Source organism: Trachypithecus francoisi, unplaced genomic scaffold, assembly GCF_009764315.1.
Source record: "Trachypithecus francoisi isolate TF-2019V2 unplaced genomic scaffold, Tfra_2.0 Lachesis_group1, whole genome shotgun sequence".
NCBI lineage: Eukaryota > Metazoa > Chordata > Mammalia > Primates > Cercopithecidae > Trachypithecus > Trachypithecus francoisi.
The window spans coordinates 102,017,950-102,042,315 of record NW_022681454.1 but is presented as its reverse complement, the minus strand read 5'-3'; the positions used below and the strand labels follow the sequence as shown (position 1 = coordinate 102,042,315).

At 36.4% G+C, this 24,366-nt stretch overlaps 1 protein-coding gene and 1 long non-coding RNA gene across 2 annotated transcripts in view; both read right to left on the bottom strand.

Moving 5' to 3' along the window:
- ARHGEF38 (Rho guanine nucleotide exchange factor 38) overlaps nucleotides 1-24,366 on the bottom strand; it is a 134,401-nt gene that overhangs the window by 103,024 nt on the left and 7,011 nt on the right. The gene's annotated exons all lie outside the window — the stretch shown is intronic.
- Nucleotides 11,215-22,559, bottom strand: LOC117085746. The gene is made up of 3 exons (XR_004438068.1): nucleotides 22,505-22,559; nucleotides 20,795-20,857; nucleotides 11,215-11,550 (listed from the first exon to the last, which is right to left on the bottom strand). It is a non-coding gene; the product is annotated as an uncharacterized LOC117085746 (long non-coding RNA).

The following is a 24,366-nucleotide window of genomic DNA, read 5'->3' as shown; positions in this document are numbered from 1 at the left end:
TAAAACACACCATAATTATATCCACAAAGTCTTGAGATACTGAAATTATTAGAGATATAAAAAGGGTATTTAATAGGTCTAAAAAACAAGTAATGGTTTGAAATTGTGAGCAAGAAACAAGAGACTATAAAAATGATCCAGTGGATTTTAAAAGATAATACAGAATCTTAAAATAAAAGCTCATAATAATTAAAACTTAATTATTTTGTTTAATCAATAAATGACTAAGTTGAATAAAGAGCTGAGTTGTATAATGAACTAAATAGTAAATTATACAAAGTTAAAGGGATTAATGAACAAGCCAAGAAAATTTTACAGAGTGCAATAGACATGTAAAATACGTGAGAGAGGTTAGGAGATGTTGAGGATTGAATAAGAAGGTACAACTAATGTTTACTTGGAGATCTAGAGGGTATAATAGAGAATGTAAGGAAGAGCATTATTTGAAGTGCTAAAAGCTGGGAGCTTTTCAGAATTTTTGAAAGATGCTAATCCTGAGTTCATTGCAAGATGGCCAACTACATGCAAGCAGGAGGAACATATCCCACCAAGTGACCAAAGCACTGGGAAGACTGGTGCGCTCCTAGTAAATCTTCAAAGAAAAGGCATTGAGAGGGGACAGAAGGAAGCCACAGATGCTGGTTTAAGGCAGAGAAAGCTGGGAATCCTGCATGGAGCTACGGTGCACCTGGACTTGTTCTTGGCCCCCAACTACTCCTGCAGGAGGAGTGAGTTAAACAGGCAAGGAGTACTTTGAATAATGCTTCTTCCTTACAGTTTCTATTATACCCTCTAGACCTCTACAGAACTCTCCACCAAAAAACAACAGAATAGGCCAGACTTGGTGGCTCATGCCTGTAATCCCAGCAGTTTGGGATGCCAAGGTTGGTGGATCATTTGAGGTCAGGAGTTTGAGACAAGCTTGACCAACATGGTGAAACCCCACCTCTACTAAAAACACAAAAACTAGCCGGGCGTGGTGGTGGTCACCTGTACTCCCAGCTACTCGGGAGGCTGAGGCAGGAGAATTGCTTGAACCAGGGAAGTGGAGGTTGTAGTGAACTGAAATAATGCCACTGCACTCCAGCCTGGGCAACAGAGTAAGACTCTGTCTCAAAAAAACAAAGAAACAAACAGGAAAAACAGAATATACATTCTTCTCATTGCCACATGGTGCATACTCTGAAATCAACCACACAATCAGACATATAATTATGCTCAGCAAATGCACAAAAACCCCTGAAAATCATACCAACCACTCCCTCAGACCATAGTACAATGTAATTAGAATTAAAGAGTAAGAAAATTGCCCAGAACCACACAATTACATGGAAATGAAACAACCTGTTCATGAATGAGTTTTGGGTAAATAATGAAATTAAGGGAGAAATCAAGGAGTTCATTGAAACCTATGAAAACAAAGACACAACATACCAGAATCTCTGGGACACAGCTAAGGTAGTGTTAAGAGGGAAATATATAGCACTAAATGTCCACATCGAAAAGTTAGAAATATCTCAGTTTAACAACTTAATGTCACAAATAAAAGAACTAAAGAAGGAAGAGCAAACCAACCTCAAAGCTAGCAGATGACACAAACCAATCAAAATCAGAGCTGAATAGAAGAAGATCAAGACATGAAAACCATTCAAAAGATCAGTGAATCCAAGATCTGGTTTTTTTTTTTGAAAAAATTATAAGATATATTGCTAGATAGACTAATAAAGAAGAAAAGAGAAAAGATCCAAATGAACACAACTGGCAATGACAAAAGAGGTAATACCACCTACCTCACAGAAATACAATCATCAGAAACTATTCTGAACACACTATGCACACAAACCAGAAAATCTAGAAGAAATGGATAAATTCCTGGACATATACACCCTCCCAAAACTGAACCAGGAAGAAACTCAATTTCTGAACAGACCAATAATGAGCTCCAAAACTGAATAAGTAGTAAATAGCTTACTAACCAAAAGAAGCTCAGTACCAGAGGGATTCGCAGCCAAATTCAATCACAGGTATGAATAAAAGTTGATATCATTCCTACTGAAGCTGTTCCAAAAAATTGAGGAGGAAGAACTCCTCCCCAACTCCTTCTATGAGGCCAGCATCATCCTGATACCAAAGACTGGTAGAGACACAACAAATAAAGAAAACTTCAGGCCAATATCCGTGGCGAACATCGATGCAAAAATCCTCAACAGAATACTGGGAAACCAAATCCAGCAGCACATCAAAAAGCTAATTCATCACAATCAAGTAGGCTTCATCCCTGGGATGCAAGGTTGGTTCAACATATGCAAATCAGTAATCGTGATTCATCTCATAAACAGAATTAAAGACAAAAACCACATGATCATCTCAACAGATGCAGAAAAGGCTTTTGATACAGTTCAATATCCCTTCATGTTAAAAACTCTCAATGAACTAGGTATTGAAGGAACATATCTTAAACTAATAAGAGCCATCTATGACAAACTCACAGCCAACAACATACTAAATAGGCAAAAGCTGAAAGCATTTCCCTTAAAAACTGGCACAAGAAAAGAATGCCCTCTCTCACCATTCTTACTCAACATAGTATTGGAAATACTGGCCAGAACAATCAGGCAACAGAAAGAAAGAAAGGGGATCAAAATAGTCAAAGTATTCCTGTTTGCAGATGAAATGACTCTGTATCTAGGAAACCCCATAGTCATGGCCCAAATGCTCCTTCAGCTGATGAACAAATTCAACAAAGTTTCAGGATACAAAATCAACATACCAAAAAACCCCACTAACATTCCTATACACCAACAACACCCAGGCTTGATATGCACCAAAATAGAACTTCTTGACGGCATAAAATCCACAGGGCCTATAAAATAGTAACACAATAAGAAAAATTGAAAGTATCTAGGTAACAATGACATGATAAATGAAACTGCACCTCACATCTCAATATTAATGTTAAATGTAAATGGCTAAATGCTCCACTTAAAATATACAGACTGGCATAATGGATACAAAAATCACAAACCAAATATAAACTGTCTTCAAGAGACTTACCTAAAACGTAAAGATAAATATAAATTCATAGTAAAAAAGTGGAAAAAGATATTCTATGCAAATGGAAACCAAAGCGAACAGGAATAGTTATTCTTAGATCACGTAGTCTTTAAAGCAACAACAGAAAAAGACAAAAAGGTCATTTTATAATGATGAAAGGATAATTTCAACAGGAAGATATAATTCTAAATTCATATGTGCCTTACACAGGAGCTCCTATTTTCATAAAACAATTACCACTAGACCTAAGACAGCAACACAATAATAGTGGGAAAATTCAATACTCCACTGACAGTACTACAAAGATCATCAAGACAGAAAGTCAACAAAGAAAAAACAGACTTAACTTATATTCTAGAACAAATGGACATAACGGGTATTATAGAACATTCTACCCAAGAACTGCAGACTATACATTCTTCTCATCAGCACATGGAACAGCCTCCAAGACAGACCATACAATAGGTCACAAAACAAGTCTCAATAAATTTTGAGAAATCAAAATAATATCAATTATCTTTCAGACCACAGTGGAATAAAACTAGAAATTAACTCCACAAGGAACCCTCATAACTATACAAATGCATGGAAATTAAACGATCTACTCCTGAATGATTTTGAGGTTAATGATGAAAACAAGATAGAAATTTAAATAGTCTTTGAAATAAATGATAATAATGACACAAGTTATCAAAACCCTGGGATACAGCAAATGGAATGCTAAAAGGAAAGTTTATAGTGCTGAATGCCCACATTAAAAAGTCTAAAAGATCACAAATTGGCATTCTAATGTTACAGTCTAAGGAACTAGGGAAAAAATAACAAATTAAATCCAAAGCTAGCAGAAGAAGAGGAATAACAAAGATCGGAGCAGAACCAAAAGAAATTAAAAAAAAAAAAAAACAAAAGATCAATGAAACAAAAAGCTGGTTCTTTGAAAAGATAAACAAAATTGATAGACCATTAGCAAGATTAACCAAGAAGAGAGAAGATTCAAATAAGCTCAATTAGAAATGAAATTGAGACATTACAACTGACGCCACAGGGGAAGAAAAAAAAAAAGATCATTTGAGATTACTATGAACATTGCTAGGCACACAAACTAGAAAACCTATAGGAAATGGATAAATTCCTGGAAGCATACAACTCTCTTAGATTAAAGTCAGGAAGAAATAGAAACCCTGATTAGACCAATAATAAGCAGCGAGACGGGAGAAGTAACAAGAAATTTGCCAACAACAACAACAGCAATAACAACAAAAAACCAGGACCAGATGGATTCACAGCTGAATTCTATCAGACGTTCAAAGAAAAATTGGCATCAATCCTACTGAAGCCATTACAAAAGATAGAGGAAGAGGGAATCTTACCTAAATCATTCTATGAAGCCAGCATCACTCTGATACAAAAACCAGGAAAGGATATAACAAAAAAAGAAAACTACCGACCAATATTTCTTTTGAACATAGATGCAAAATTCTCAATAAAATACTAGCTAGCTGAATCTAACAGCAAATCAAAAAGATAATACACCACGATCAAGTATGTTTCATCCCCAGGTTGCCGAGATGGTTAAACATACACAAGTCAATATATGTGATACATCACATAAACAGAATTAAAAACACAAATCATATGATCATCTCAATAGATGCAGAAAAAAAGCGCTCAATAAAATTCAGCATCCCTTTATGATAAAAACCCTCAACAAACCCAACATCATATTGAAGGAAGAAAAGTTGAAAGAATTCCTCCTGTGAACTGGAAAAAGACAAGGATGCCCACTCTCACTATTCCTATTCAACATAGTACTGGAAGTCCTAGCCAGAGCAGACAGGTAAGAGAAGGAAATAAGGGGATCCTTTTTGGAAAAGAGAAAGTCAAACTTCACTGCTCTCTGGTGACATGACTCTATACCTATACCTTCAAAAGACTCTTAGATTTAATAAGCAAATTCAGTAAAGTACAAATATCAGCAGTGCTGCTTGCTATACACCAACAATGAGCAAGCCGAGAATCAAATAAAGAACTCAATCTCTTTTACAACAGCTGAAAAAAAAAAAAGAAAGAAAAGAAAAGAAAAAAGAAAAAAAAAAGAAAATTGAATAACTAGGAATATACTTAACCAAGGAGGTGAAAAATCTCTTCAAGGAGAACTACAAAACACTGCTGAAATAAATCATGATGACACAAACAAATGGAAACACATTCCATGCCAATGGATTGGAAGAATCAATTCCGTGAAAATGATCACACTGCCCAAAGCAATCTATAGATTCAATACAATTCCCATCAAAATACCAACATCATTTTTCACAGAAATAGCAAAAACAATCCTAAAATTCATATGGAACCAAAAAAGCCCCCAAATAGCTAAAGTGATCCTAAACAAAAAGAACAAATCTGGAGACATCATATTATTGGACTTTAAGTTACACTACAAGGCTGTAGTTACCAAAACAACATGGTACTCACAAAAGGAGGCAGATAGACTACGGGAACAGAATAGAGAACCCAGAAATAAAGTCAAATACTTATAAACAGCTGATCTTCAACAAAGCATACAAAAACGTCAATTGGGAAAAGGAACCCCTATTTAATAAATGATGCTGGGAAAACTAGATATCCACACGTAGAAGAATGAAACTGTATCCCTCTCTCTCACCTTATATAAAAATAAACTCAAGATTGATCAAAGACTTAAATCTAGGACTGAAAGCATACAAATTCTAGAAGATAACTTTGAAAAAACTCTTCTGGACATTGGCCTAGGTGAAGTATTTATGACTAAAACTCTAAAAGCAAATGGAAAAAAAGCAAAAATAAATAAATGAGACCTGATTAAACTAAAAAGATTCTGCACAGCAAAAGAAATAATCATCAGAATAAACAGACAATCCAGAGTGGAGAAAATATTTTTAAACTATGCCTCTGACAAAGGACTAATATCCACAATCTACACGGAACTCAAACAAATTAAGAAAAAAACAACCCCATCAAAAAGTGGGCAAAGGACATAAATAGACATTTCTCAAAAGAAAATATACAAATGGCCCACAAACACGAAAAAATGCTCAACATTGCTAATTGTTAGGGAAATGCAAATTAAAACCACAATGGGATACCACCTTACTCCAGTAAGAATGACTATTATCAAAAAGTCAAAAAATGATAGATGTTGATGTAGTTGTGATGAAAAGAGAATGCTTCCATTCTGCTGGTGGGAATGTAAATGCATACAACCTCTGTGAAAAATAGTATGGATATTCCTTAAAGAACTACAAGTAGATCTACCATTCGATCCAGCCATCCCACTACTGGATATCTACCCAAAGGAAAGAAGTCATTATATGAAAAAGACACATGTACATGTATATTTTTTGCAGCACAATTCACAATTGCAAGGATATGAAGCCAATTTAAGTGCCCACTGACCAATGAGTGGATACAGAAAATATGTTATATATATGCATGCTATGGAATATAGCCATAAAAAGAATGAAATAATGTCTTTTGCAGCAACCTGGATGCAGCTGAAGACCATTATTCTATATGGAATATAAAACTACATATTGGATACAACATACATTACTCAGGTGATAGGTGCACTAAAATGTCAGAATTCACTACTATATAATCAACCTATGTAACCAAAAATGACTTGTACCCCAAAAGCTATTGAAATAAAAAAAATTTTAATCCAAAGAGCAAGGGATAGAAAGAAACTGCCTTAACATAATAAAAGCCATATATAAAAAATTCACAGCGAACATAATACTCAATGGTGAAAAACTGAAGGCTTCTCTTCTAAGATCAGAAACAAGACAAGGATGCCTGCTCTTGCCACTTCTTTTTCTTTCTTTTTTTTTTTTTGAGGCAGAGTTTTGCCTTGTCACCCAGGTGGGAGTGCAATGGCACCATCTCACCTCACTACAATCTCTGCCACATGGGATCAAGCGATTTTCCTGCCTCAGCCTCCAAGTAGCTGGGATTACAGGTGCCTACCACCATGCATGGCTAATTTTTTTTTTTTTTTGTATCTTTAGTAGAAATGGGGTTTCACTATGTTGGTCAGGCTGGTCTTGAACTCCTGACCCCGGGATCCACCCACCTAGGCCTCCCAAAGTGCTAGGATTACAGGTGTGAGCCACTGCACCCAGCCTTTGCCACTTCTTTTCAACATAGTACTGAAAATTCTAGCTGGAGCAATTGAGCAAGAAAAAGAGATAAAGGCATCCAAAGTGGAAAAAAAGAGTAAAATTCTCTCTGTTCTAAAATTGTATGATCTTATGTGTGAAAAACTAAATGTTCACCCCAAAAGTTGTTGGAACTAATAAATTCAGTAAAATAGCAGAATATAAAGTCAACACACAAAAATCAGTTGCATTTCTTCTATACAGTAGCAATGAACAATCTGAAAAAATATTAAGAAAGTGTATCCATTCACAATAGCATCAAAAAGAATGAAACGCTTATGAATTAACCTAATCAAAGAGGAGAAAGACTTGTACAATGCAAACTACAAAATGTTATTTAAAGAAATTAAAGATGTAAATAAATGAGAAGATATGTTCATGGATGGAAAGACCTAATATTGTTAAGATGTCAATACTACCCAAAGTGATTTACAGATTTGATGTAATCTTTATCAAAATTCCAAATATTTTTGCAGAAATAAAAAAAAACCCATCCTAAAAATCATATGGCATCATAAGGGACAACAACAGGCCAAAACAATCTTGAAAAAGAAGAATAAAGCTGGAGGAACTCGTACTTCCTGATTTCAAAACTTACTACAAAGTTACAGTAAATCAACACATTGTGGTACTGGCATAAATACAGACTAATGAAACAGAATAAAGAACCAGAAATAACTCCTTGCATATATGGTCAAATTATATTTTACAAGGGTGACAAGACTATTTTATGGGGAAAAGACAATCTTTTCAACAAATAGTGCTGGGAAAATTGGATATTTGAATGCAAAAGAATGAAGTTAGACCTTATCTAACACCATATACAAAATTAACTCAGAATGAATCAGAAATCTAAAAATATAAAACTCGTAAAGGAAAACATAGGGCAAAGATGTCATGATATTGAATTTGGCAGTAATTTCTTGGATATGACAAAGGCTCAGGCAACAAAAGAAGAAACAGAAAAGTTGGACTTTCAGTTTATTTAAAGTGAAAATTTTAAAGTTTGTGCATCAGAAGACACTATCAACAAAACAAAAGAGCAATTTACAGCATAGGAGAAAATATTTGTATATCTGATAAGAGATTAATATCCAGAATGTAGAAAGAGCTCCAAAACTCAACAACAGCAACAACAAAATAAACAACCTGAATAAAAAATGAGCAAAGCACTTGAATAGACTTTTCTCCAAAGAAAATATACAAAGGGCCCATCAGCATATGAAAAGATGCTCAGCATCACTAATAATAAGGGAAAAGCAAATCATAACTACAGTGAGATACCACTTTGCACCCATTAGGATGGCTAATATATTTTAAAAAATAAGCCAGAAGTTTTGGCAAGGATGTGGAGAAACTGGAATTGGAATTCTCGAGCATTGTTGGTAGGATTGCATTATTCACAGTAGCTAAAACACAGAAGCAACCCAAGTATCCCTTAATGGATAAATAGATGAGCAAAATGTGGAATATTCAGAAAATGGAATATTATTCAACGTTAAAAAGAAAGGGAATTATGACATATGTTATAACCTGGATGAACCTTGAGGACATTATGGCAAGTAAAATAAGCCAGGCACAAAGGGCAAATACATAAGATCCCACGTGTATGAGGTACTTAGAATAGTCGAAATCATAGAAAAGGAAAATGGAGATGGTTGCCCAGGGCTGAAGATGGGAGAGAAGAGACAGTTATTGTTTAATAGTTACAGAGTTTCACTTTTACAAGATGAAAAGAGTGCTGGAGGTGGTGGTGAGGGCTGCAGAACACTATGAATGCATTTAATGCCATGGAGCTATACACTTTAAAGTGGCTAAAATGATAAATGTTGTTATGTGCATTTTACCACAAATGAAAAATTAGGGTAAAAAGGAACCTAATGAGACTATGAAACAAATGCAAATAGAATAGACATAGCAAAGCTTCCTGGGCATACTAAGATATTTTTCCAAAATTTTAACAGTTATAGTAGTAATTGGAAAAAAAGAAAAGTTTCAATGTCAGAAGAAGTCATGTTTTAAAATTCATAATGGTTTTGATTTGAATTTGGAGTGCAAGGCAGTTTAAAAAAGACAGATCTTCTCTTCTTAAAAAAAAGTATTCTGGGAGTTTTAAAAATCACATAGAAAGGTAGGTTTATAAAGACGAGGAGTTGAAGTATAAATAGAGTAAACAGCATTACTGAATACATCTTTGTTCCAAACATTATACTGGTGATGAAATGACCTTCATAGTTAATGATATCCTTCTATCTCACAGGCTGTTTGACTATATATCATGTGCAGCACACAGGACTAATGTACTTTCACCTGCCTTCTTTCTATCAGGCACCATATGTATGCTGCATCAAATTTCCTGGCAAAAATGTTATTTCAAGGTAATGTGTATAATAAAAATGTTCCCTTGGTGTCACAACAATATTATTTCTCCTCTGACAGTATTGTTAGAATAGTATCTCCATTGATGAATACTCATCTGCCAATTCGAATAGGAACATATGTGTGGGTAAGAATAGTCATGCACTCCTTCTCACTATTATGAAATATAAAGACTGAAGTCACTTACTGGAGGAATTCAACACAAAAGATCAAAAATCTTCCTAAAGAGGCATGAGCAGGCAGGGCACGGTGACTCATGCCTGTAATCCCAGCACTTTGGGAGGCCAAGGCAGGCTGATCACCTGAGGTCAGGAGTTTGAGACCAGCCTGGCCAACACAGTGAAATCTTGTCTCTACTAAAAATACAAAAAATTAGCTGGGCATGGTCGTGGGTGCCTGCAATCCCAGCTACTTGGGAGGCTGAGGCAGGAGAATCACTGGAACCCACGAGGCAGAGATTGCAGTGAAACAAGATCGCGCCATTGCACTCCAGTCTGGGTGACAGAGCGAGACTCCATCTCAGAAAAAAAAAAAAAAAAAGGCATGAGTTCATTTTAGGACTGCAATTCTCATTTCAATAATTTTAATAACAAAATTTTCCTCCTATAGATGGATATATTATTTTTTCTCTTTTTCATTGTAGTAAAATATACATGACATATAATGTACCATGTTAACTATATTTAAGTGTGCAGTTCAGAGGCATTAAATGCATTCACATTGTTGGGCAACCCATTACCACCAAACATCTCCAGAATGTTTTCATCTTTCTAAACAAATTTTATACCTATTAAACGATACTCATGCATTTCTTCCTCCCTCCAGCCCCTGGCAACCATCATTCTGCTTTTTGTCTCTATGAATTTGACTACTATGTACTTCATATAAGTAGAGTCATACAATATTTGTTATTTTGTGTCTGGCTTATTTCAGTTAGCAGATGTACTCAAGGTTCATCTGTGTTGTATCATTTTCCTCATGGTTCATTGATGTTGTATCAAGTTATCAGAATTTCCTTTCCTTTTAAGGCTGATGATACTCCATTGTGTATATATACCACAATACGGTTTGGCTGTGTCCCCACCCAAATCTCATGTTGAACTGTAGATCCCATAATCCCTACGTGTCATGGGAGGGACCTGGTGGGAGGTAATTGAACCATAAGGACGGTTACCTCTAGGCTGCTATTCTTGGACAGTAAGTGAGTTCTCACAAGATCTGATGGTTTTACAAGGGACTTTTACCCCCTCTTCACTCATAGTTCCCCTTCCTGTTGCTATGAGAAGGATGTGTTTACTTCCTCTTCTGCCATGATTGTAAGTTTCCTGAGGCCTCCCCAGCCCTGTGGAACTCTGAGTCAATTAAACCTCTTTCCTTTATAAATTACCCAGTCTCAGGTATGTCTTTATCAGCAGCATGAGAACAGGCTAATACATACTGCATTTTGTTTATAAATGTGTATATTCCCCCAAATTATTTTTGATATTAAAGCATTATACAGTATTACTGCAATTATATTTGATTATAATGTATTGTGAAAGCCTATAATAAGAGCAACCAGTTTCAAGAACTTTTTATTTACCAGTTTTTAAAATATGCATTATTTATTATCTTTCTCACAACTCTAAAAATGGGATATTGCGCTAATTTTAGAGATGAAACTGAATATAGTGAGTGTATGTAAATATATCTAGTGATTCACAGAATATGCAGAAGAGCTGGGATTCAAACTTTATGTGCTTAGCTCTGAAGTCTGGGCTCTCTCCCTTCACTCCCTGCCTGGAACTGTTGTGATCATAGTACATTATGTTCTATGTAGTGGAATTTTGCTGGACAGAGAGGCACAGAGTTCAGCTCTGGCAATGACACCCACTTCCTGTGTGACCTGGACCAAGTCATCTGGCTTCACGAAATTGCTTCACTGTAGAAGGAGAATAAAAATAATAATTATATTAATGATGATAAAAGCTAACATTTTTGAGTGCAAACACTGAGTTTGTTTTGCATTTGCTCTTCAGTCTTCACAAAAACACAGTAAGATGTATATATATTCCCTTCCTTTTACACATGCAGAAGCTGACACACACAGAGGTTAAGTAGTTTGCCCAAGGTCACACTAGTGAAAGCAGCGGGCCAGGATTCAAACCTGAGCCAGTCTGGCTCCTGAACCTGGATGTTAACCACTGCTCACTGCTAGGAGGTTGTGAGAAGTGAGATAAAGCGTGAAAATTGCTTAACTCAATGTCTGACACACCAGAAACCTCTCAAAAAATGTCAGTCATTGTTTTTATGACCATGATTTACTTGCCATTATTCTGTATCTGGTTCTGAATGGCTGCACCTGCTTTCCCTCTTTTACTTTTCCTTGGAAATGTTCCAAGGGCAAGAGGGGAAATTGAGCATCTATCAGGAAATTGCCCTCCTTGGCTGGGAAAAGCAAAGACAGCAAAGACTGCTACGAAGTCAGTTCAACACCAGGCCTAATGTGCACTGCTATTATTCATGCTGAATTCAAATGAGCTAGGGATATAGCCCTTGCATGTTGTTTGGCATAATGTAATAACATCTGAATTTTAAAAATCTGAATCTCTCCCATTTACCCCAAAGCTAAATCACCAATGCAAATAAGTTGCTGAGAATTCACTGAAAATGTGCTTCTCAAGCAAGTTTAATGGGCGAGGAGATGATTAAATAGCTGTGTCCTACTAAAGTACACAACTTATTATTACTTTTAAAATTCTAAGTCATTGTTTACTTAGATTAAGTTTCCCCTCTGATATTATTTTTCAATAACTACCAATAAATAATCCTGAATTTAGATTTTCTTAATTGTATTGAAATCTTACTGATCTCTTAGTAAAGAATAGTTGTAGTGAATAATTTCATATACCAAGCTTAAGGTTTTGTTTAATGCCTTACTTAACAACACTTGCCCTCACCCTAAAAATAATTTTCAGGAATATACATTTTTATAAACAAAATGCAGTATGTGTTAGTCTGTTCTCATGCTGCTAATAAAGACATACCTTGAGAATGTTGGAACATTCTCATACTCCCAACAACCAACCAGGCAGGCACACATACAGCATTCAATATATACTTATTGAGCAACTTTCACAGTCATTTGACTGTGGAGAACACAAAGATAATACAACATAAGAACCTGGCCATTAACTAATATATAATTTCATCACAACACAAATATGTTTATGATTACATACAAATCAAAGAATATTAGAATTTGAAGCTAACAATTTTAAAATCCCATTGTCTTTGGAGTTTAAAAACCTTATATATAATTTAATATTAATTTTTTAAATTACATATTGGTTATTGAGTTGATATTGTGCTTTGTGTTGTGTATACTATAATGAATAAATAACAGCTCTTATCATCAAGATATGTATAATCTAGAAGTAAAGACAGAGTATTAAAGTCATGAGATAAATCAACATTTTTCCATTCTCTCCCTAAAATACACAAACTGATGTCTATGTACTTCTCCACTTAACAATCAAGGGGTATATTTTTCAAGATTTAATTGTGTTCAACAACTGACCTCATTATGTCAGTTGTACTTCTTTGTAATTATATTACTTTAACTAAACTTACATAAATTAATGAAATATGAGAGTAAAATAGCATGTGTATGTTTCTGTGAAAACTGCTTTGATGTTTTGAAATAATTTTATAAAGTCAAGTTGCCAAAGCACTGCTGTTATATTAGGAGTTGAGTGAGAAAAATTTAAAAGATTAAGAGTTATTCCAGAAAGATTCTGCAAACAAATCACCTTGCATTTTAAAATATTGGTCAGGGCCGGGCGCGGTGGCTCAAGCCTGTAATCCCAGCACTTTGGGAGGCCGAGACGGGCGGATCACGACGTCAGGAGATCGAGACCATCCTGGCTAACACGGTGAAACCCCGTCTCTACTAAAAAATACAAAAAACTAGCTGGGCGAGGTGGCGGGCGCCTGTAGTCCCAGCTACTTGGGAGGCTGAGGCAGGAGAATGGCGTAAGCCCGGGAGGCGGAGCTTGCAGTGAGCTGAGATCCGGCCACTGTACTCCAGCCTGGGCGACAGAGCGAGACTCCGTCTCAAAAAAAAAAAAAAAAAAAAAAATATTGGTCAGTATTTAAAAACTGGTATAAATGGAGTACTTACTATTCAGCCATAAAAAGAATAATATCCCATCATTTGCAACAACATGGATGGAACTGGAGGCCATTATGTTAAGTGAAATAAGTCAGGCACAGAAAGACAAACTTTGTATGTTTTTACTTATCTGTGGATGCTAAAAATTAAAACAATTGAACTCATGAAGATAGATCATAAAAGGATGGCAGGCCAGGTGCGTAATCTCAGCACTTTCAGAGGCCAGAGCAGGAGGATCACCTAAGGACCAGTCTGACCAACATGGAGAAATCCTGTCTCTACTAAAAATACAAAATTAGCCGGGTGTCGTGGTGCATGACTGTAAGCCCAGCTACTCAGGAGGCTGAAGTAGGAGAATGGCTTGAACCCAGGAGGTGGAGGTTGCGGTGAGCCGAGATCGCGCCATTTGCGCTCCAGCCTGGGGAACAAGAGCGAAATTCCATCTCAAAAAAAAAAAGAAGATGGCTGCCGGAGGCTGGGAAGGGTAGTTTGGGGGAGATAGTGGAGGAAAGGGGGATGACTAATGGGTACAAAAAAACAGAAAGAATAAGTAAGGCCCAGTATTTGATAGCACAATAGGGTGACTATAATAGAAAATAATTTAATTGTACATTTCAAAATATCTAGAGAGTTTAATTAGATTATTTGTAACACAAAGGATAAATGCTTGAGGTGATTTATCCTGATGGAATCACTATGCCTTGCATGCCTGTATCAAAATATCTCATGTAACCCATAAATATATGCACCTGCTATGTACCCACAAAAATTTAAAAAAATTAAAACCGTAGTACAAATACAATTATAATAACCTGTGACTCATGCAAGCATAGCACAGCCTGGACGTCAGTCCTACTGGAGAAATGACACAGTTGAAATCTGAAAGAGGCAGCACAATGTGAAGAGAGATAGAAAAGTGACATGAGCAAAAGAAATAGTGTATTTAAAGGCTTGGGGCAAAACAAAAGATGTGAAAACAGCTCAGGGCAGATGAAGTACAAGTGATAGAGGTTGTGAAAAGGGGATGAGTCTAGAGAAATTCTCAGGAGACAGATCTCAACAATGAGGAATTTTTTAATAAATGAGGGGCATGATTAGATTATCTTAGCAAGATCACTTTGGCCTTCACAGAACTAGATTTGGGAGGGGAGGGTGAGGAGCAAGCCTGTGAGTATTGAAGTGGCTCTTCGCCTGGACAGTCTAGTCACTAGGGGAAAGAAGGAGGGAGTTAAGCTTAGTCTAATTGCCAAGAAGATAGAAAGAACTGAACAGATCAAGAGAAATTCAAGAGGTGAAATTAGCATGAACTGGTGAGTAATCAATGTGGAGGGTAAAGGAGAAGTCAAAGCTGACTCAGATTCCTGACTTGTTAACTGGGTCACTGTGCCATTTAAAGAAATAGGGAACAATGGGAAAAGAGCAGGCAGAGGAGATAAGGTGATAAGTTCTGCTCAGCTCTATCTCATTATATTAAAAAAGGAAGCTAATTTCTAGAGAGAGTAAGTCTTCTACCTCAAGTAACAAAGCCAGAAATTGAGTTCAGAACTTCTGACCAACACTCCCTCCCTGCCTCTATCAGTCCAATTCCCTTTCTACCCAATATAGTGCAAACACCCACCCATAATTCAATCTACGGTTTTATTCCAGACAGATCATTACAAAACCTCCAGATATGACTATAAATGTTCTTTCATCCCTCTCCCTGCTGCCAATTTCATATCTGCCCCCATAAACCCAAGAAAACCTTGGCTTAGCATTGCATTGAACCCTACCGACATAAGTTTCACACAGTAAAATCTTTTATCTTTTAAAATCAGTTTCAGTGGAAATATGACCCACAGAAAGATGAATGGAGGAGCCTTCTGTGAAATAGGTTGAAAATAATTGCATGTCAGACAGGGTTTGGAGAGGAGCCAGTGAAGTATTAAGTGAAAATGTAGAGGAACAGACCCTCCGCAACTCTGAATTTGAAAGCTCAAACATTGGGGCTGGGAATATTTTATCCTCATTGGAAGGGCATGTGATTTATTTCCTCTGACTGCTAATTGGCACAGAAAGTAGATTAGTGGATTTCAAAAAGGAATTAAACAAAGCTTATGTGTCTTGAAAAATACTTAAGTGGCATTGGTTTGAATTTACAGGCTCCAACAGTGACCAGCATAGCACAGACAGAGCAATTAGTAGTTAAATAAATGAGTGCTTCCAAAAATGTTTTTATTTAAAGTCTTTAGCAGAAGATGAGTGAAAAGGGGAAGACTCTGAGCCCTGAATAGAAGGGAACCTTGACTTGATAAAGGCCTCCCTGTATTCAATTATTCTCTTGTGATTGTTCTATTATTGAGAATGCAAAATTTTGGCTGGATAAGAAATACTGCTTTTATCCATTTGTTCTTTCATTCAGCTAATATTTATTGAGTGTTCATTGTGCCGTGCATTGTTCTAGACCTGTGGCTCTTAATCTGGCAATTGTACATCTCCCCCACCCCAGAGGATATTTGGCAAGGTTTGGAGTCGTTTTTTGGTTCTCACAGCTGGGGTCAAGGGTGGCTACCAGCACCTGGTAGTCATGCTTCTGCTAATATCGTACAATGCACAGGACCACTCCCCACAACAAAGAATTAGTAGTATAAATATTGAGAAATCCTGTTCTAGATGCTAGCAATAGAGCAATGAAAAAAAAAAAAAAAAGAGGAAAACTTCAGCCCTTATGAAACTTAAATTTTAATGATAGAAGAGAAACAATAAAACAATTAATAAGGAAACATATAGCTACCAGATAGTGAGTGACAAGGCACTATGAAGAAAAATAAAGCAGGTGCTGCTGGTGGTTACTATTGTATAGAAAGAGGTCAAGAAGACGTCATTACTAAGGTGATTTTTGAGCAGAAACTTAAAGAGAAGCAAGTCATGGTACAGTAGTGAAGGCTGATCCTATCATTGTTTTGTTTTGTGTTGTTTTTTCTTCCAGTACTGCATGAATTCAAGGTAAAGGTAAGTTTGAAATAATTTCTGGGAAAATTATCAGAGCATTCTTGCTTCCCCACACCACTTTTTATCACTAAAACTTTTATATAGGTTTAGATGTAGAGGAATATGATTCTCCATTTTTTACCCATTTTAGAAAAATGAGAAACAGGGTTAGTTTTCCTTTCAACCAATTGAAACAGACTCTTTTAGTTCAACTTAGTCAATTATTGCAGGTCACAAGTTCCAAACACCATATACAAAACAGTGATTGATGCATCAGTGTATGTATATACACACATATATTTTTCATAAGTGTGTATTATATATGCATATAGTATACACAGTGAATATATTAACAACTCTTTACTACACATGAGGTAATATGAGGGCAGAAAAGGTCATCAGGGTTTGAACATAAACATATAAATGTGGAAAAGGATATTTTGAAAATAAGATCAAATTATGATTTGAAATTTTTTGTTTTTCGTTTGCACACACTTATAAGAACGCATAGCAAAAAAGATATAGAATTTGAGATTTTCTTATAGATTTAACCCATTCCAAAATCTTATTTGATTTATGATTCACTGAAAGAAAAATCTAACTACAATTGTATGATTCTTATATTCTATATATAAAAAAAACACTTAAAAATTTTTGCTGACAACTGCAATTTAATGAAGCTTCATGTTTCTCAGAGTTGTTCTGCTTTTTTTCCAAGGATTCATTTATTAAAAGCAATGTAATTTTACATTTTAAGTTAATATTTTACTTCTATGCAGAAATGCTCATAATAAAGAAGCAAAAGCATACTATGAAATTATAATTGCAGTATTTTAAAAATATTTAGTAAAGTTTTCAATAGTTTAAAAACAGTAGCACCATTGTAACACAATGACAATCCTAAATGTCTGATTGGAGTGGCATTAACAAGCTCTTCAAATGCTGAGTATTTCAAACATGTTATTTATAGTTTTAGATGTATAGATCTGGTTAACAGAAAGAAGGAAATGAGAAAATCACTCTACTTAGAATGTTTATCTCAGAACAAAAATAATTTAATTTCTATATCTATATCTGGTTATGAAAATGTGATATTATGGTCAGAGGAATAACTTATCAGTTCTCCAGTACATGGGTAGATGTGATTTTTTTTATGCCCTTGCTAATGATGGCAGAATTTTAAAGGATGATTCAACAGAACATAGTATAGAGAAGAGAAATGAGAGACATGAGAAAAATGGATAAATAATTCCTTCAGCTGAGTTAGATTCATAACCAGGTGCTGTGACCCTGAAGCCAGAGAAGAGGTAATCAAGAGCTGGCTGAGATGGAATGAGCCATGGAGAAGGGCCTCCTTTATTCACCAGGACTTTCACCGCACAACTGCCACACCATCCATTGATTGTTTATTCATGTATTCATTCACTCACTCATTAACTCAACAAACATAGTAATTGAGTACATATCAACTTTTTCTAGGCACTGTAGATATAAATATGCCTGTCTTCAAGAAGTTCAACTGAGTGAGAGAGACATTGACATGTAAATACCAACTATGTGACATATAGAGAGGGTGTGAGATGTGAATATCCTTTAGGGGTAATGACTGAGAAAGTTAGACATAGAAAGATGAGTCAGTGTTTATAAAACAACTGGGATGGGGGTGAGCCCTCCTAATCAAGTCATACCAGTCCAAAGTAGAACTGTTCTGCATGATGGAAACCAAAATAAAATTCTAAGCTCCCCAACCATCAGAATAAACCCATCCTCTTGGCCAAGGGCATTGCAAAGTTAAACTGGAAAACTAGTTCAGGCCATGATGAGAAAGGGGAGTTGGATATGCCTCATTATTCCCTCATCCCTGTTCGAATTCAGACACAGCTGACCAGCATTAACATTAAAACTGATCTGAAGACCCACAGAACAGGTTGTTTAAGTCTGGTAAGAAACATTTACAGTCTATTCTCTCTGAAGCCTGCTACCTGGGATCTTCATTTGTATGATAAAACCTTGGTCTCCACAACCCCTTATCTTAACTCTGACATTCCTTTCTATTGATTCCAGGTCTTTAGATAATAACTTAACCAATTGCCAACCAGAAAATCTTTGAATCTGCCTATGACCTGGAAGCCCCCAGTTGTCCCACCTTTCCTGACCCAAGCTTAACATGTATAGATCCAAGTTGTAGGCTGACCACCTTGGGCACATGTTCTCGGGATCTCCTGAGGACTGTGTTATAGGTCATTGGCCACTCATATTTAGCTCAGAATAAATATCTTCAAATATTTCACAGAGTTTGACTCTTTTCATCGACAAAAGTAACACGGTCCTCCAGGCCAGAGATGAGACAGAGTCAAATTGGGAAAAGCCTTACAGTCCATTTTAATGCTGCAAACCAGGGGCCACCAAACGTTTTAATTATTTTTTATTGTGGTAAAATATTCATGACATAAAATTTACCATGTTAACTACTTTTTTTTTTTTTTTTTTTTGAGGCGGAGTCTTGCTCTGTCACCCAGGCTGGAGTGCAGTGGCCGGATCTCAGCTCACTGCAAGCTCCGCCTCCCGGATTTACGCCATTCTCCTGCCTCAGCCTCCAGAGTAGCTGGGACTACAGGCGCCCGCCACCTCGCCCGGCTAGTTTTTGTATTTTTAGTAGAGATGGGGTTTCACCGTGCTAGCCAGGATGGTCTCGATCTCCCGACCTCGTGATCCGCCCGTCTCAGCCTCCCAAAGTGCTGGGATTACAGGCTTGAGCCACCGCGCCCGGCCCATGTTAACTACTTTTAAGTGAACAGTTCAGTAGCATTAAATACATTCACATTATTGTGCCATCATTAGAACTTTTTCATCTTCCCAAATTGAAATTCTACCCATTAAACAATAACTCCCCATTTCCTGCTTCCCCCAACCCCTGGAAGCCACCATTCTACTTTTTGTCCCTATGAATTTGACTATTCTATGTACCATATATAAGTAGAATCACACAGTGTTTGTCCTTTTGTGCCTAGCTTATTTTAGTTAGCACAATGTCTTTGATGATCATCCATGTAGTAGCGTGCCAGAATTTTATTGCAAATGTTTTTATTGTGTCAGTTAAACTGTTCTGTGTATACACCTCTAATATATGTATAGTATTAATGTATCATACACATCATGAAGCATACACAACAATAAATATTTTCAAAGAGCAACACTGAAAAACAAACTTATTTTTTTCTTTGCACAATAGATTGTCTGTAAAATCTCCTGGGGTTTATATATTCCCCTCTTTGGGTACTGCTGCTAGCTATAGAAAAATGAAAAGCAATGAGGAGTGTTAAGCAAAGGAGCCATGTCGTTTGACACTCTGACCCAGTCTTTCGCCAAGCACCCTAATCCAGGTAAGTACTCTGTAGTTAGTGATGACAAGGAGTTTTCGAAGACTAGATAATTCAGGTAATCAGTGTTGTATTTTTAGAGTAGAATATTTTAGTGATTCTGTGAAGTATAGACCTTATTCAATGCAAGCGCATATCTTTCTAATTTCCAAGCATATAGAACATTTTGTTGAGAAGCATAAAATAACACAGCTACTGAAAAATACTTGTTGGTCACTGTTCACTTCAAGATTGCAGATGAATGTATTGGCAGAACTTACGGTTCTCTTGATGCTTGTGAGTATTGTTCAAAGGTTTATTAAAATCAGTTGATTTCTTAAGAGCAAACCACAAAACAGGTACTACTACTAAAAACTAAGGTTAGAACAGGAAAATTGCATAATAGTTGAAAAAGCACTGACTTTGGAGCCAAGCAGACCTCAGGAAAACTCACTTCACCAGTTACTATTAATAGCTATGTGACCACTGGGAGAATGCCTATACCTCTCTTAACCTCTGTTTTATCATCTATGGCAACATAGATATGGCAATAACTTATTTGCAAAGTTGCTAAGAGCATGAAATGACGTACTGCACCTAAGTGCCTACTATAGATGTTCAGTTGATGTTTGTACCTGCTCTTCTATTTAGAAATCCCCAAACACAAAAACTAGTATTATTACCTTGTCCTATGTATGAGGACCAGCATAATCCCTCTGCCTGCAATGACTTCTGCCCTAAAAGTCCTAACTGGATTTCAAGAGTCAGATTTCAATGTATTTTCTTTTGGCATTTCAGAGGTACAATTAAGTTATTTCTTATCATAGCTCCTGTATTGCTTTATTTATGTCTTTAATAGTAATAACCACTTAATATGTAGTGGATGCCATGTTAGCACCAGTTCCCCTTAAAGGAAGGGATAAATTATTATTTCAGCTGCCAGGAATACAATCAGCAGATATGCCCTCTTTAGGAATTATCCCAGATGACAGCACCTTTCAGGTCATGCCCTTTCCCAAGATAGCCACATCCCCAAACATGAAGTGTGATACAAGGGCCCAGGTCCTTCACAACACTGGGGACAACTCCAAAAAATCATCCATCTTTAGAACTCCCTTCAGAGGTGGCTAAAGCTTCCAATGAGACCACATCACAGCCCGGCCTCTCCCTCTGCCCAGGCTTATGTCCTTCCCTTTTCTTCCAAGGTGGTGGTCCAAGAATGTTTCCTAGTAACTCCCCTCCACCCTAATCTCTATTTCAGAATTTGCAACTCGGAAACCCAATTTGCAGTATACTTCAGGCACTTATTACGTTACTACAATAATTTGTTCACAGCCTGTCTCACTCAATGGGCTGGGTGTGCTTCTGATATTTAAAAAAATATTCTTAGGATCTAGTCATACCTGGCACATGTGAATACCTAGCAAATATTTGTTGAATAAATTCATTTAAAAAGAGATCCTATTTTTCTTGGTTAGGAAACTCTATTCTCTTCTTTAATTAAATGTATTTATTTATAATTTTTCTTTACAGGAAAATAACGTAAAGAAGTTAACTGAAAGCTAACTACCATTATATAGTGGGAAAGTGAGAATGACAGAATTGTAAAAGCAAGTATGCCATAAGGATCAATATAGTTGTAATTATTCATTGGATATTATAAAGTCATTCAATAAATAGTCATTGAGCAGAATAACTGTATACCAGGCATTGCTTAAATGCTAAGTCTTTTTCCCCAAGGAGAGTTATATTCAATTGACAGCAAAAGCCAAAAACAGAATAAAGCAGTATAATTTAATAGAGTAATAGGTAGTATGAAAGCCACTGAGGGGAATCAGAACACGCCATCCCTAAATATGCCAGTTTGGGATATTGATTATTTTGAGCTGGAGATGCTCAATAGCAGATGCAGGAAGGGCTCTCTGCCTTTTCTTTTTTACTTAAAAGCAGAGTGTAAGTTTACCATGAGAAAAGTGCCCTCCCTGTATCACCAAGAAGGGAATATTCTTATCACCACGGACAGGGAGTTGACACAGAGATGAGCCTACACAAACAAATCCTACAAAAATAACCCTTATCTTCCATTAGCTTCTCCCATGTATTTCCTAGTCACTTTTCCACAATTTCTTTCCCCAACCCTAAACTCTTTTACTTTGGCTTTATCATATCTCCACAATTTATGACTCTGTTAAAATGTTATATAAACCCCTAGGTCTAACTGCTTCTTTGAGGTTTTTACCTCTTTCTTTCTACAAAGCCCACCATGACACATAAAAATATTAACCTCAAGTAAAATTTGTATGCTTTTTCTTTTGTTAGTATGTCTTTTGTCTGTACAATTCACAGGTCCTAGTCACAGAATTTAAGAGGATAGAGGAAAAGTATTTCCTCACCTACATCACTTTAGGTCAGATGGTCAGGGAGGGACTCCCAAAAAGGGTGAACAGATACTTTAGTGATAAAAATCCACACCTGCAGAGATTGGGGAAAGAAACTTTTATTTTATTTTATTATGTCATTTATTTTTTATTTTATTTATTTATTTTTTTTGAGACTCCAGGCTGGAGTGCAGTGGCAGGATCTCAGCTCACTGCAACTTCTGCCTCCCCGGTTCAAGTGATTCTTGTGCCTCAGCCTCCCGAGTAGCTGGGATTACAGGCATGCACCACAACCCAGCCAATTTTTTTTTTCTTAGTAGAGACAGGGTCTCACCATGTTGCCCAGGCTGGTCTCAAACTCCTGGGCTCAAGCGATAGACCCACCTGGGCCACCCAAAGTGCTGGGATTATAGGCACGAGCCACCAGACTCTGCCTATATGGGAAAGAAACTTTTAGACAGACAAAATAGCTAATATAAAGGCCAGGGAACAAAAACAAATTTGACCATAAGTTCCCAGCAGCTAAATACAGTAAATGGCTTGTTTTTATCTGGGAGGGGATATGTTTTTATTCTTAAGGAGAGTCAGCTTTCCATTGAATAAAATCTGGATGGCACTGAAAGAGGTAAACAATGTCTTCATCAAACATTTCACAACAAACACAGAAGGAGAAATCTGTGATGGCTTTCTGTAGGGACATTGGAGACCTAACATTAAGAAGCATTCAGGAAAGACAGTTTCTGTGAGGGGCTATAATGACTCACAATACTTAGAGTAGTAGCTAGATGACATGACCTTTAAGTTTTCTTCTTTAAGTAAGAATTGTATGTCAGTCTAAGATTGCATCCTCTATCGGGGGCTTCAATGCAGGTATCTTAGAATATTCATTTATACTCTGATTCATTAATCAAGAAAAAAATTGTTCAGAAAACCTTGGACAAAGGTTTTTAATCATAGCACTCTGTGTTCCTGCTGCATTTAAGTTATGACTCACAATTTAAGCTGACTTCACAGAATTCTACTGAAATATCACCTACCCAGATAAAAAGTTGCTTGTTTCCCCCATACAACTCCATTCTTTTAATTTGCAAATGTATTCCCTCCTCTCATTGCTGTAGAATAGGACTCTCAGTTTTTCTGATAGATATTAAGTTTTATTAAGATGCAAATAAATGACAACAGGCATAAAATTAAAGAAAGATGAGATTCAGTGTCAAGATACTCAATGAAGCAGGAAATGGAGATCATTAAGCTATTACTATAAGACAGGTTTGCTTAACCTACCTTTGTAATTTTGTTCCCTGACAACTAAACAAAAAATGTATTTATTAAACAGTGACACTCTGGCAGGGACATGCCACTATAAGTCAAAAGAAGGAATATATATTCCAAAGTGAAAAACAGCAAGTTAAGCTTTATTATGGTAGCGGAGAAATGTCATCACATTACAAAACATGTGCTGCAACCATCCAATGGCTTTGACTTCTTAGTAAATCATATGTATAAAATACCTACTGAGTCAACTAATTAAATTCATTCTATTTTGCAAATATTTCAAGCGTGTGACATCTCAAACCCAAGGCATACCACCTGTTTTTCTCAATGATAAAATCAGAACTGAAGAGACGAGATGTTGGGATTCAGTAACAGTGTATGTGACAGTGTCTGGCTAGCATAGTTCCTAGCAGATAACATAACATTAATACTCAATCTCTCCCTTCCCTTGGCTTCCCTCTTACTTTCACAACCTAGTGTAGAAGAAGGGTTATATCCTGAAATAGATTACTGTAAAAAACCACACATAGCTGCCTCCTTTGTGGGACCTGCAGCAAGGATACAGATAGAGGCCAACATACCAAATCTACATATTCAAAAGT